Raw genomic sequence first — 17,176 nt, forward strand, 5'->3', positions numbered from 1 at the left:
GAAAAGAAAAACTAAATATTAAAATGAACAATGAAATAAAAACAACCAAGGAACATATAAAGAAAAACTTAAAAAACTATAAGAATGGAATCAGTGATTATTTGAATCTAGAAAAGCATGAAAACATTAAATTGGACATTAAGAATTTTGTGCTGTATCGAATTTATAATCTCTATAGAACGATAAAAAGCGAAGCGTATTCAAAACTAAAAAGAAAGATAATTTCACTTGAAAAAGAAGTTAGGAAAAAAGAAATAGAAAATGATTTTAAAGCTTTATATTGCCTGCATGAACTATATCGAAGAATAAAGTTTGATTCAAGATCACAAACAAATCTTGATGGAATTGCAGCTGCTGTAAATATAAAAAAAGCATACGTTTCTTTTAAAAGTATGGATACTCTTTTATCAAATTATATGATTGAAACTACCAAAGAAGAAAATATTGTGCTTGACTTATTTGAAAGAGATTTTATATTGAATATAGACATAATGGATTTGAATTTTTTTGTCTCTAAGAAAATTTTAGATTTTGTAGCTAAAAATTTGGATTTTATTGGTTTAAAAAATCTTCAGACGGTAAATAGTTTTGTGTTTTTGAAAGAAAAATTCGAGATCGAGGCTATTATTACAATGGATTGCATGTTTAACGATTCTTTTATAGAATATTGCTCGAAAAAAGTACCTGAATTTATATTGTATTTGCATGAAAAATATTCTGGAGGTAGTTATGAAGATTCAAAAAGAAAAGGTTTGCTTCTATCGTATTTCTTTATGCTAAATCCTGGTCTTGTTAAGTTTTTAGATTTAAATAATATTCATGACAAGAAAGAAATATATTTTTTGAAATGGCTAAGTTAGGTAAAAATATCGATAAATTTGAAGGTTAGTTTTTTATATTTGCATCTGGAAAATCAATTATAAACATTGTAAATTCAAATTCTTGTTATATCATAAAATCTCAGAATTTGATCAATTTAAAGTTTTTTATCTTTCTTCAAATAAAAACCTTATCGAGTATAATATTTAAAAGGGTAAATGACTTTTAAAAGTTAAAATTTTCTAAGTTTTTAATTTTTCTATAAATGAAAACCATATCGTTTTATAATATTTTAAAGAGTGAACGATTTTTAAAAGAACATATTCATAAATTTCCAAGTTTTTTATCTTTCTTCAGATTAAAATTCATTTTTATACAATACTAAAGAAAATATGATTTTTAGATAGTCTTCGTCTTAATATTGTTAAATTTCTAGGTTTTTTATCTTTCTTCTGATGAAAATTATATCGAGTATAATATTTTAAAGGGTAAATGACTTTTAAAAGTTAAAATTCATAAATTTATAAGTTTTTTATTTTTCTTTAAATAACAACCATATCGTTATGCAATATTTAAGGCTATATGATTTTTAAAAGTTAAAATTCATAATTTTATTAAAATTCTGTTGTTTTAGAATTCACACAAACTATTTAAATCAAAAAAATAAAATTTTTAAATTAAATAATCCACAACCAAAGCACTCTTTATATCAGGTAAACTTTCTAACTTGAAAAAAAACTCTAGTTAGAATACTTTTAAAAAGTTTTGGAAAATTCGGAAGCCCTTAAATAAGTTTTAGAGCACGTTTATGTGATTCTGGTGCTTTTTTTAGATAAAATTGCTATTTTCTAAGTGAAGTAGCCTTTTCTCATTGATTTAGGCTACATATGTCACTTTTTTTTCTAATAAAATCGATCCAGAAATCTCTTTATATAGTATATTAATGTTATGATTTTATATTGGAATTTATAGCGCATCTAATTGTCACGAAGATTACTTTTATTATATCATGTCTATTGAAAAAAAGGATATTAGCGTAAAATAGATCCAAAACATGGTAATTCTAATAAATAATATCCTTTTCAGCATCAAAATGAAAGAATAAATTCCCCTAGATTGTGCATTTTTGCGTGTGTATTAATTATTGACGCAAAATTGCAATTTAAATGATTGACGCTTTGAATAAATCGTGAGAAATTTCGAAAACTAAAAAAATAATTACGCCATCTAGCTGAAAACAATGTAAAAAATAAATGAAGACAGAAAATCGGTAAAATAAAGTCATCGCATACTATATACTTTAAGAATTGATTAACAATATTTTTCGATTTTTGAATTACTGTGCAAATAATAAAATTTACGCAATAGGAATTTTCACTGATAAATACGCCCAATTTTTGGCATGAATACTTTTTTTGTTAACACTAACTATAAATTGCCAACACTTTTTTTTCTTAAAATTATCGATGCAAAGGGTGTAAACATTACAGCATGTAGGACTAATAACCTTCAAAGAAAAATATGTGTTGTCTGAGCATTTAAAAATTCAAAAACCGATGGCAGAACATAATTTTGTGTATAAACTTCTTTGGTATGAAAAATATCAAAAAATATTGATTAGATATTAATGAAGGAAACATCAAATAGTATTAAAGCAAAAAATAATTGAATTCATCAAAAGGTGGCATACAGATCAGGGGAAAACGAATTTAGAATATACTGCATACATAAAAGATTAGCCGATTTTAATTATCAATATTCTTAAAATAAAAATCCATTCAAAAAATTATAGAGGGAGTAGATGAAAATGTACGTTTTCAATTTATATTCTCTGATTTAAGTTTTATTTAACTTAAATAGGGGTTTTAGGCGGTAATGATTTATTTCACTGAAGAAACTATTTATAGTCAATTGATTGATCCCTTTTTTTCAAAATAACGGCTGTGATTGTAAATTATACCACGGAAGAAACCATTTATAACTCGGTCAAATTCATCTTCTTAGCAACCTTTTTTTTAAAATATTCATTTAAGTTTTTTCAACAATTTTTTTTTTGTATATTGCTTAACTCTGGTTTACACATATAAGTTTTAAAATGATATATTTGAATTCCTGTTCTTATAAAGTATATAATTCAAATATATGAAATGAATAATATTACAAGGTAACCATATTTGATAGCTTAAAAATATTTCGAATTAAAAGATCTTATATAGTTTTAATCCCACATATAACTATTTCTTTAAATGTTGTTTTTAATCACGTTTAAGTGTATGAAAAGGAAAGCCGAATTTTATTAAATTGTGATTTATGATTAAATATATAATGCCCTAAATAATGAAAGAGTCACCATTTTATATAAGAATCAAAGACTTATGTTCAAAATACTCAAATATCGACGATGATGACGACGAAGAACTAGATTTATATAATATGAGTATAGTACGGGATAAAGGAATAACAAAAAATAACAAAGCAATAGAAATCGGATCATTATTTACACGAAAATATAATCGGAACAAAAATGTAGTGATAAAGAAGTGTGGATTGAAATCTTTCGATACATTGTATGATGAAATCTTTGGAGATCACGATTTCGAAGAGCTTTATAAGAAGGAGATATCTAGAAATTCGAAAACGTGATTAATAATGGTAAGAAATATATTTAAACCAAAATACGATCTTTTAGTAATATACCAATGAAAGAATTATTAATTAAAAAATTATATGTAGAATGTAATAATAATAATAAAAATCATCATGTATTTATAATAGTGAAAATTATAATTAAAAAATTATATGTAGAATGTAATAATAGCAACAAAAATCATCATATATTTATAGTAGTCAAAATATTACAATAATTAATCCCGAGATTATTAACTAAAAAATTATATGTAGAATGTAATAATAGTAATAAAAATCATCATGTATTTATAGTAGTGAAAATATTACAATAATTGTTCAAAGAACCATTTTAAATATACATATTGTATTTTTATGTATCAATGATTAAAAAGATAAGTTTTTATATATTAGAACGTATACAAGGTGGACGAGTTGTAACTAAAGCGTATGGACAAACAACAGATCGAGGAAACGTTTGAATCAATATTTATTTAAAGGTTATATGCAAAGGGAAGGTCCTAAACACGGTGTGAATCAAAGAAGCGGGTGCATAATGTGCTTTAGAGCAATCAAACGTTACACTTATATATAAATAGTATTTATCAAATAAAACCATAAACTTAAATTATAGTCAATGAAAGCATCAAGGCGTATCTTAATATTTATAAATAGTATATAACGACTTCACAGATATAATTATCTATCATTATTTGTCCTGCAGTAAATTTGAATTTTTGATCATAAAAAATTGAACTAAATTGATTTACATAATTTCATGCCTTAAATATATCACTAAAATTTATTTCATGGGTTAGGCCGTCTAAAAAAAGATTAAACGGCATATTTTGTGATGTAAATTGGTTCATAGAAGCATCCATTCCATATATACCAATAATGGCTTTGACTATTTGCACTATCGTTCAGGAATTAATTCTAACTGTTATAACGGTAATATAAAGTGTATGTTTAGAGTTAAAAGCTCTTTTTACCGTAGCTCGACCACAAGTTCGGTTTTTGTCGTATCTCTTGCACCTAGATGAATAAAATTAACGTTATTTAAATAGGGGATGGTTGCCAGGTGTAAATATTCGATTTCAAACCTTAGTTTAAATGATTGAAGGTGGGAATCCATTTCACGCAGGGGCATTAATAAATTAACAAACAGGTAATGAATGCCGCATACCTTAAGGAATACATCAAAACTTTTAGGCCTACACAGAGTAAAAGAAAGCTTTGGATTTGAAATCATACTACTTTATTTTGAAGCTGCCAAAACTTTACTGGATTCTGTGTGCAAGTAATCAAAGCTAGTATTGATATGATGGGGATGTTTTCCAGTAGCGGTGACCCGACTAACGTAGTTAATATCTTTTTTCACCGGTTTACTAATTTATCAATACCCATTAATTTTTTTTATTTGAATCCAGAATTATTTAAATTGAAGATTATAGCACAAACATTTGCATCTCTTAGCCAAAGTCACACCCTCTAACGTTACAATGAAAATTAATAAAAATATTTTTTTTGGTTTACTCTTTTCTTTATTATATTAAATTATTTAGACAATTTTGCCTTAAATTTTGAGAAAATTTGTATTATCTAATTTATGATCATATTTCATATTATTTCATTCTGGATGTTAAGCTTGAACATTAACATGGCTTTATGTATTATATATATGCCTAAAAATACGAATTTTTTATAATTAAGTTGTGAATTTCTATTGATTATACGCTCCAACGAGCTATAAATCTACCTTCTTTACCTTAGAATGCACTGAATCATTTTGAATAAAAGTGTTTATATATTGATCACGAATATTACTTAATTGAAACAATAATCAACTTGATTTTTTCTATTTTATATAACTAAACTATGTAATTATACTCAGTTAATATGGTTTTACCCAAATTATTAACTTATTTGTGGTTAGTTTCACATTTAAAAAATAATATTTGATGATTTTTATGCCCTATTCTTTTGAATAATAATATTCCATGTATTTTTCTCGTAATTTGTAATATAGAGATACATTATTGCATTTATAATGTATATAAAGATATCGTTACTAATATAATCAAAAGCTATTTGAGTATTGTATCCACCTATATTTTCAAAAAAATACCTTTTTTAAATTAAAATTTAGATACTGGGAAATGATAAAAATGTAAATTTTAGGCATGTGTACATAGTGTATTTACTTCTATTTTTGCTAAATTGTTCGTTTTATTTTTCAATTGAAGAACAAAAATTTATGGATTTCAGTCATTCATATTATAAATATCAATTCTGTTCTAAAAAGAAAACTAAAGTAATATTTTTAAATTTTTAAACCCATAAGCGCTCTTTTATTTATTTATTTTTCTTAAGATTTACCTTGAAAAATATTTAAAGCATAACTAATCTAAAGTTTTTGATCATAAGTATAAATTTTAAGAATCTTCTTCTGGATAAGGTGTTTTTCACTTTATTTTTAGTTACAAAAAGACCTCAATACTTAAATTATATTTTTATCAACATATTAAATTTACTAGCTAAATAGTTCTATCTTTTAAACAAAATCCATTATGATGCAATTCATGACTATATTTTATATTTTATGGCATGTATATTTCTGTTGAATCAATTAGAATGAATAAAGCTTTGAATTAAAGTTACATTGACGTTTTGGGCTCCATAAAACTGCTAATTTACAATAGAATAAACTTATGTTTTTCACGATTGTAAACCTTTTTTTGATTAAAAAAACATACGATAATATGTCTGTTTATTCTATTTTCGTATCTTCTTTTTTAATTTTAGATAAAATTCATTTAATCTCACAAACTTTTTTTTTATTAACTATGTGAAATAGATATATAAAATACAATCTAAATGATATTTTTAAATAACCGAAAAAACTTATTGTATATTTAAATTTTTGATCAAAAGAAATTTTTTTAAACGTTGCTTTCAGAGTAAAGTTATTTTAAGAAACGAGCAATCATCACCTATTCAATATTTTTTCAAGGCTTTGTTTGTCTTTAAAAATATTCAAACTATTTAGCTTGCAAAAAAAAACCTTTTTAACAATCAAACGCAAAATCTATGTTACTATAATCTTTTGGTGTAAAGTGCTCGATTTAAGTGAATCAATTGGACATACTTTTATTTTTTATTCCTATTTTTTTTTAATAAGCTTTATAAATCTTTATAAATACATACGAATAAATATATAGTATAAAATAGATAAATATGTATAATTTGTTACCAATCTTATCATATTTTACCTATTTATATGTTTTTTTATCATGAAACATGTATGTCTGCTTTTTAGGTATTTATTTTTGATCTTGGAGTCGTGTACATATTTCATTTGATTTTTAAGCATAGAAGATATAACCTTACTCGCTTAGAATGTATTTTATTTTATGAAGATCTATGTCAAAAACTATAATTTGATTTTCCTAACATTTCAAAATTACTAGCTGATTCAAGTTAAATCCACAAATTAATCTGATCTTAGGTTTTCATGCAATAACTCACTATTTTTCATGTTATTATTTGTTCAAAAATATTATACACACTAATCTTGGTTTTAAGTATGGCTAGTGATATTATATCATAAATGATAATTTTGTGCTCTAAATCTCCGAAACAATAATGTATACCTTATATATTTTTATAAATTTCTTTTGTTCATGATAATTTTTCTGCATACTTGAACCTTATTTTCTTAATATGACTCTTAAAAACTTTAAATAATTTTTATTTTGATATATAACTAGGTTTTAATACAAATACAACTTATTCATATGATTTTTTTTATTTTGCAGACTATAAATGACGTTTTGTTATACTAATGGTGATTAAGGAATAATTCCTTCGGGACATTGGAATATAGTCGGGATTCAACACTTTCATCTTAAATCATTCCTGTGTATTTTTTAGATTTAACTATTTGTTTTCTAATCGTCCTATGTTTATTAAATTAGAAATAGCAAACTTTCATCTGTATATATATATAAAAAAACCATAGTTATGTCGATTCATATATTTACCAATAATAGCTTTATTTTTTAACTAAATTTGGTATCTTTGGTGAGTCATTGATCCCTTTTTTCATTCTTTAATATCAATCTTGGATTATAAATTCTAGATAATCACCAAAACAATCTTAAAAATTCAATAGTTATATACGCGTATTATTTAGTGTGTGTATTTATCGAGGCTTAATGTTTTAATTCTGTCGATTTAACAGATAAGGTAAATACGGCCATAAAATCAAATTTATATATTCTAAAATACGATTTTATCCATTTATTTCTCTGTTTTGAAAATATAATAGATATACTAAATTTATTCTATAGGTCAAAATTGAACTAATATGTAATTTTTTTATATAATTTATACTTTTTTTTTATCGGCCAGTTCTTTGAGGTATTATCGAGTTCTAGAAAAACATAAGATATTTTTATTTAATATAGCTAATAAAATAAGACATAAGCATATATACTATATAAATATTGCATTTGAAAGTGCTAAGGCATCAAATAAAAGAACAATTTTCTTGTGATTGATGAATTTTGTTTGGTTTAGTTTTAATATTGTGGTAAATGGTTATTTAATCGATTCAAAATGTAATTATGCATATGGTAGCACCCAAGAATTCAACTTGTCACATTCTAACCTATTTAAAGGTGTCAAATGACCAAAAATTCGCAGAACAAGTTTTGGTTAATTTTTATAACAATTTTTTGAAACAGGATTTGATCAAAAAAATCAATTATGATTATTGCATAAAATATTATATAAAATGCACAATATAATTTCTGAATAATAGTGTTTTTAATTCACATGTGATACATTATATTATGTATATTAAGGTGTTAAAAATGCCAACAGAGCTGATGCATACACATAAACTATAGGATTGAGGAAAACACATAAAATAATAAGTCTTGAAGAAGAAGATACGAGGTGCATGATTGTAAAGGATTAAAGAAGTATCAGCGAAAGTCTTCTATAGACCAATCTAAAGTTTTTTTTGAACATAATCTTAATGCTAGAAATTGAATTAGCACATGAAATAGTATTCTTATGATTTTTATGTTAATAAAAATAGCTTAAAAATTTTAAACCACAATAAAAATTATTTTTTGGCTCTGATTTCATAAAAATTTGATTTTTCTATTATATATATTATAAGAAGAAGGCGATAAAAGATACTTATATCTCTTCTACCATATAATGATGAATTCTTACAGTTATTCTGATTATACACAATAATTATGTCTTAATTATAATTTCTTTAAATTATTGAAAAATTTTAAGTTTAAGGTAAATCTAGCAACTTGATTTCTGATGTGGTTAAAATTTTATATGCTCCGAATGGATGGGATAAAAGATTTAATATCTGAAAATTAATTTATTTATAGTTTAAATTTATTGTTTTGGTTTACCAGTATTACTTGCTTGATCTCTCGTGTGCACAGCGTATTTATTCTTTTGGCCTTCTTCGAAGTCTTCTTCAATGATTCTCCTCTTTTCAGATCTATTAATTCAAAGTTCTTTCTCAATCCCAAGGTTTGTATATATTCCTCCATCTGGTTTGAGAATTCGAGTTCCTTCAAGCAATAACTAAAATAAATTTACCTTTTTTTTATTTATGGTTTAACTTTTTCTTCTATTAAATTCTATATATGGAGATAAGGACAGCCCATTGTGAAAATTACACAACTTCTTGATGCATGTTTTGACACCTTCCCGTGATATATCTTCATCAACTGCCCTTCTTCTCACAAATGAGATAAGTTAAAGTGTCTTGTGAAGTGTGAGAGCTTGCACGTATGCTTCTACTTCGTCCGGAATTTTCAACTCGTAAACAATCACTTAATCTAAATTAAATCTTGTGCATACAAATAAAAATACTTTATAAAATAAAAAATAAATATGTATCAGTCAAATATTTATGAATACGACAAGTAATTAATTTAAAAATATATATGCTGATTGTGCTGTCTGATATGAAATACATCTTCTAAATTGCTTTGCATGCTTTCATCCATAAGTTAGTGCTTCTTACTTCTCATAAATTTGGTCTTTCAAGTCATTTATCTCTGCATTAATGCGCCCAGTGGTAATTCTATTTATCAAAATTTTAGAGGCTTTTGTTTAAAAATAAATTAATTATAAATTTTTATACAATATAAATACTTTAAAAAATGTAGTCTTAATTAAATAAATGTCACTGTATAATCACTTAATGGGTTCGTCTCGGACGTCTGTCGTGCTTGTGGATACGGTGTCATTTTCTTTTTGGGTTATCTTTGATAAGGAGATAAGCTTAAAATGATTGCAAAAAAAGACAGGCACTACATAAATTAGTTACAATACTTCATAAAATAGAATTTTAAGTCACAAAATATCATAATAATATATTAAGGGGCTAGAAATTACAACTAAATTAGAAAAATGTGCAGAAGATATAGGATTGAGTAAAAACTTAAACCAATAAGTTTTTCTATAATTAGATGCGATATGTATGATTTTAGAGAATTTATGAAGTATTAAGCAAGTCTGTTCTATAGAAGAATTATTAGTTTTGCTTAAACAAATTTAAATAGCTGAAAATAAAATTACCACAAACCGCTATTATTAATTGTTATTATAAAAATTATTATAATTTAAAAATATAAATATTTTAAATGATGTTTGATGCTTTTTAAATATATAATCATATCAAATGACCTCTAGGCCCCTTGTCCCATTTCTACAAATAATACCCACTATAATTATAAATCTTTTAATTTTGAGCATGTTTTTTGTTTAGCGTTTCTAATACTGCCGGAATATGCTACTATCAAAATTTTAGATGGCATTCCATTCAAATTGGTGCATTTTTTTAGAGAGTCAATTACATCAATGGCTATCTTGCGAGGAACTCTAAATATACAAACACTATTCTCTATAAGATTTTCAAATATCGTAAATGAGTTAAGATAAGCTGCTACTTTAATTCCTTTCTCTTCGATAACTAAATCAAAGACAATTTTTTTATATGTTTCAGACAATATCTTTATTTTTCTTCCGAGTTCTAATTTTATTCCGATATATCTATACTTTAATCGTACCATGTAATGTGCTGAGGGTGAAATAAAAACATACTAGAAACTTAAATCTTAATTATTTTTTTCTTAAAAATTTTAAAATATTTGAAATTATATAATTTTGTGTTTCTTTTCTTTGAAAATACACATTTTTTTTTATATAATTTAAATAAAACAACATAAAAACCAAATATAGGTGAAATTTGTCTTAAATAGATCTCAAATATTGAAAATTCCATCTGAATCTATACTTTCATGGATATATATTAATTTATAAAATTGAAAATTTAGCGTCATAGGTGTAACTTTAAATTTAAATTGAACTTAAGTTAAAATAGAAGGCGTAAATTATGGCTTAAAAAAACTAGCCTCTGTCTCTTCGTCTGTGAATCATAAATTTTAGAACAAGCCATTAACAGGCACCGATAATTGTTATCATAAACACATTAAAAGAAAAAAATCGTTCAACAAAGATACAATTAAAGTGTTTATTAGATGAGTCCTTAATTATTTAGTGCAAAGAAAACAATAAATAAGACGGTGGTCTAATAAACTGAATTAAAAATACACTTTAATAATCTATTAGACACTAAAAAAGTAAATATTCTAAGTTTCTCATGGGTTAATTATACTTTTTAAAAACCTACATTTATACGTGGTACATCGTATTTAAAACAAAAATATAATGGTATTAATAATCGACACAAAATTTGTAATCGGATATTTCTTTCTTCTGAGTATTTATCATATAAAATATATTTTATTTGCAAGGTATGTATATTATTTTAGTTCCTCTAATAAAATTATGACCAGATTCTGCCCATTTTGCAGCATTTTGTGCACTGTTTTTTTTTCGTGCTTACATGGATTTTTAAATTTCGAATCTGAAATATTTTGCTTAAATATGTGGTCAAACCTTTATATCTATAAAAGAACAAGTGTTTTCTGCTAAAGTATATTGAATATCCAACCCCATTGGTTATAAAATCACCTTTTACATCTTATATTGGTTTTTTTACAAAAATATTATATTCATAATATTAAATTATTTCTTTTCTAAATATTCGACAAGACATATTTTTACATGTACGGTTTTTTAAAATGTGAATAATATTAATAAAACAAGCCATAAATATAATAATTTGACAATATCTGTTGCGAAGCATTATGTAAAATCAAACAGATTCTTTAAAAAAATAAAGTTTCTTTGCGAAAATAATATTATTCTTGATTGTTTATCATCTTATCTTCACCCATGGTTTCATGGGCATTTATAGGTACATTGTATTTCTTCCTACACTATTGAACTAGAACTATTTTACTTCTTTTTTATTAGACACGCCATCATTTTTATATTAAATATATGGTTTTCCATCTATCACAAATAGTTAGAACTTAATTTGTGTCATAATTTTTAAATGATATTTCAACAAGAAAAATTTTACTGTGGTTAATATATATTTCAATATGTTTTTTTATTTTGAATTATATATTTTATGTTCTTTTACGGATTCTTAATGTTCTTTCAATCCACATACAGTTTAAATCTCTTTATTTAACTAAAAAGAATATATCAAATATACAGGCATTCAATTCTCTCATTCAATATATTTTTTTCGGTATATAAATTTCCTTTTTTTCTGATTCTTTTCATCATTTATCGTCAACTGATAAGATTTGCTATAAAATATCACAAGAAAAAATTACTTATACGAAAAATAAAAACATTAAAGGTAAAAATTCGCCATTTAATATAAAAAAAATATAGATAATATTACTTTTGTCTGTAAAAAGATTAATTTATTTTTTTTTGCATAAAACAATGATAAGATATTATTTTTTCTTTTTCTTTTATGAAGAAGAGCCATTATAATCCTCAATAATCGGTGTAGTCTATAAATTTATAAAACCAACAATAAATTTGTTAAGAATTCTAGCTATACAAATATCAGTATAATTTTTACCAATTTAAATTAAAACTTAAGAATAAAAAAAAAGTTCAATTCTGTTTTGTATAATAAAAAAAGCACGAACATAGCATTTTCATAGATAAAACATATAAATGCTTTTTTATATTTTTTATAAGATTTTTAATTTGAAGACATGGGCTTTTTTCATGTCTAAAACTCCTTTTCTTGCTAAATAAATAATATGCAGGATTCCATCTTTATTTTTTCTTAAAGTTTAACCAGAGAATGACTCTATAATTCTAATTATATTGTTAAAATACGTTTTTAACAGTTAAATACGAATAATTGTCTGTGCAGTCAATAAACGGTGCTTATGTATAAATATAATTTACCTTATAAAATTATTATAGCTAAATGTGGTTTATTGTATACTTTTATTCCTAAATCTACAGTATCTAATGTATGCAATATGGAAAATAATTTTTAAATTTTTTAGAATACCTTTTCTATAGCTTATAAATCAGCTGTAGAAAGGCTGTATCTAGCGGGTTTTGAATGATATTTTGGCTGAAAACATATAAAAATAAATCTATATTATATTTTAAGAGCTAGATAGAAATTTTGTGATCGTTGGTATATTTAAGACGTATGTGAAATATTATAATCATACAGAATATAAAAATAGAATAATTAAAAAAAATTCGCGTCACTACAGAAACAATTTTCAGCGCCTTTTAGTAGGTTAAATCTTCGTTTTCGATTAAAATTTAGAATATAAAGAAGCATATGTTGTTATTAAATAGTTTTTTTGAAATAAAAAAAGTTTTAAATATATTTTTGTGTTATTTTGCTGTTTTAACTAATTTTTTTATAAATTATTTTTTTCGTTGTGATAAATAAAAAAACAATCACCAAGTTAGAACATGTGTTCCATTGTAGGAAGTATAATACCGCTAAGCCCTCACGGGTTAAAATATGGTGTTAAAACATCAAGAAAGTTTTTAGATGATGAGTCACCAAATAGAGTTTTTATAATATACTTCCTTTTTAATGATAATTACTTCTAGCTATTCTAGCGATTAAAATCATCAGCATCAAATATTTCACGCTATTATTCGGTAATTATCCATCGTATATTATTATTTTTTAAATATCGATTATTTAGAAATATTCATATATTATAAATGAAAATCTTCAATTTTCAATTATGGACATCTAATTTATTCTTTGTGTGTTAATGAATTTTTTGAGTTGGTAATGGAAGATAATATCAACTCATTTTTTATGCAATCTATTAAATTATTTTTTTGATTTATTTTATCAATTTTTTCGGCATTCATCCGATTGAAAATTTTTTTTCATGATTAAATATTTATTTTGAGATGTCTATGTATGTTTATATCTATGCATATGTTATACTGGTTTTTTACTAAAGAATAACTCAATAATTTCAAATTTGGCAACAATATTTGGGAAAAATATGGAAAACTCATAAAAATAAAAACCTTTATATTATATATATGTATTTATAAAAGGAGGAATGGGTCACAATATCGTATAATGGAATTAAATTGCCACAATTAAATGCCAATAAAACAATATTCCTTAAAATGTTGCTTGTTTCGACGTTATAAAGTGATGTTCCGAATCGTTTATTGTAAGATATTCAATGAAAAACTTAGATTTATACCGATAGTTCAAATAATTGAATGTATTTAAACGATCTTACATCCCAACATATCGATTTTCTTTCCCAAAAAAGTGCACATTATTTTGTTCAAGACCCCTAAAACAGACTTTAAATATATAAAAAATTTATATTAACAAATTCAGAGAAAAAATAAACAAATTATTTCTTTTGCACCACTATATCCACCATTATCATAAACTAAAATAAATTCAAACAAAAATATATAAATTTTTTGTAAGACTTTTTAAACATTGATAAATTTTATGCTGTTTAATTAGAAAATCTAAAAACACGTATTTTTCGTATTACACTTTAATATAATATACCTTTTTTAGTTGATTAACGGATTAAAAATGGTAATATAATAAATTAACTTATATTTTTGTTTTCAATAAACAGAGATGATTTTTTTATTTTTTTTATTTACAGGTTATGTTATTGGATCATCCAATACCAAAAATATTTACAAGATAGTTTCCATATATGATGAAAATAGTCAAATAAACTGTAGAAATTGGTGTGATGAAATAATAAGATCCGAGTTTGATTTTTTGCTCTATAAAATAATTACAGAAGGTTGTGATGATGGTAAAATTATTAAAATTGTTGAAAATTTTATTCTTCCGTTTGTTAGTATAAAAGATTACAATTTTTATGGGGTATTGCATAGGGAGTTGTTGGATTTAAAAAGCAAATTGAGTCTTTTTTTTAATGTTAAGGATTCGCTGGTCAACAAATCCCTGCAAAAATTCAGGAAATTAACTATTCCAATCCAACTAAATAAAACATCATATGTTGAAAAATATAATAAGAAAGTTATGGAGATATATGGAAACTTCAAATTTCTTTCAGTTTTTGACATAAAAACAGAATTATATAGGATGTTTATAATTGAATTTGTTAAAACAATATCACTCATTTTTGGTAATAATCTCGTCCATAGGAAATTATTACTCGAATCGCATGCGGTATGGGCTAATAAAAATGAAGCGAAAAAACGTTACAAAGATTTTTATGATGATGATATTTCTTGTTTAAAAAAAAATAAGCAATTTTCAGATTATTTATCGGTTCAAACTTTGTGTTTCGAAACAATAACAGCAATAATAATGGAGCATATCAGTGACATGAAAACAAATAATGAAAGAGTGGATCTGGTAATTGTAATTGATATGGGTTTAGATTTCCATATTTTAAAAACTATTTTAGAAAATCGTAATTTGGAATATTTTAGATTTCTAACGAGAAACAGACTACAGCATCTGTACACAATATCTCTTGATAAGGTTGATTTAAGCCTGAATAAGAAATTCGATCTTGAGAAAATAAGAAGAGAATTGAATAAAATAAATAAATTGAATACATTTAATATTTCCTTAAAAGGCTTCGATCAGGAAAGATTAATGCAAAGGCTTATTTTCTATGAAAATATAAATGGACTTGAAGATCTTTATCTTGGAAATGATGTCACAAGGTACTTACATAGTAGATATTGTAAAACAGTAGAGGTATACAATCTATTTATTGTCAATATTTACGAAATTTTTCAAGAGAATATAAATAAGATAAAAAATAATCTTTGTTGCAAGCAGAATAAACAGGATACGCCCGAAAATACATTATTAAATGGTAAGAAGGACGTCGAAAAGCAAATAAAACACAATCTTTCTTCATTGTTTCAAGGAAATTTCTTCTCGATCGCTCATGTAACGAGTTTACACTCACATGGTCTTGAAATTAAATCATTAGATCGCCGCCGAGTATTAAAAAATAGACATCCTAGATATTCTCTTTATTCAATAAAAGAATATTAAAAGACCAACTTTATATATCATATTAATAAAATAAAATAATACTAAAAGACAAACTTTATATATCATATTAATACAATAAAGAATAAAAAAATATATCCTAGATTTTATTAATATACAATAATAAAATACTAAAAAATATATGTTTTCGTTGTTTTTTAATACTACAAAATAATTTAAAATGATATATATCCAAAAATTTATTTTAATTTAACAAAAGTGCCTCAAAAAATAATAGATACTCTCTTTAAACAACAAAAAAAGATTTAAAAATATAGTTCTGGTTACTACCTTGATACAATATAAGATTTTAAAAAAAACGTTATTCAATCCTTAGAATAATTTTAAATTAAATGGATTTTTATCATATAATCTTTGATTTTACCACTTCTGTTTTCTTATATTTGCGATTTCATACGCGCTTAAACTCAAAAAATAAGTTTCGATGATCAAAATATTTATTCTCTATTTGCTTATTTATTTAAGCGTAAATTTTTCCATTAATTTTTCACGTTTCCTCGCTCAAAACTTTAGTTTGCTCTATATTACATATTTGCATTATGCGTTTATAAGTATACCATCCTTACAGTCTTCCTTGTTGCGTCTTCTACGCTCAAGACTTATACATTCAGGTCTTATTCTGAATACTATTGTTTGTTTTTATGCTATAAATGACATTCATAACTCCTCAATATACGACTTGTGGATTTTGTGACGTCACATCCCATATTATGCCATATTTTGCCGTTATCTCTAGTTAAATATATATTTTATGATATATTATAACCACAAATCATATAAAGACATATATAAACTATAAGATTATGGAAAATAAATTGAACTTAAAGGTTTTGAAAAGGGAAGGTTATAAAGAAGTTTTAAGAGAAGAGGATGTAGGCAAGAGTATAGATCTGATTTTCTAACGGGAAATAAATCAAGTTAAGCATAGAAAAAAAAACAAAATCATAATTTCAAAATTATTTACATGATATATAATAAAAAGAATCATTTTTGGATCTCATATTTTATTAATCTTTGATCGGAAATTTGAAAAAATCGGAAAGGCGAAATTTATATGAAAACTATTAAATATTATGCTAAACTACTTCAAAAAAAATCATGCAAAGAAATACACCATTATCTTACAAAAAAATTTATAGAAAATTTTATTATCCCTATGCTTATGCGAGGTATCTGATTGTATTTGTATGGGTTCAAAGAATGGATCTT

Source organism: Rhyacophila brunnea, unplaced genomic scaffold (assembly GCF_057557595.1).
Source record: "Rhyacophila brunnea isolate RB1 unplaced genomic scaffold, BYU_Rbru_1.0 scaffold_35, whole genome shotgun sequence".
Lineage (NCBI taxonomy): Eukaryota > Metazoa > Arthropoda > Insecta > Trichoptera > Rhyacophilidae > Rhyacophila > Rhyacophila brunnea.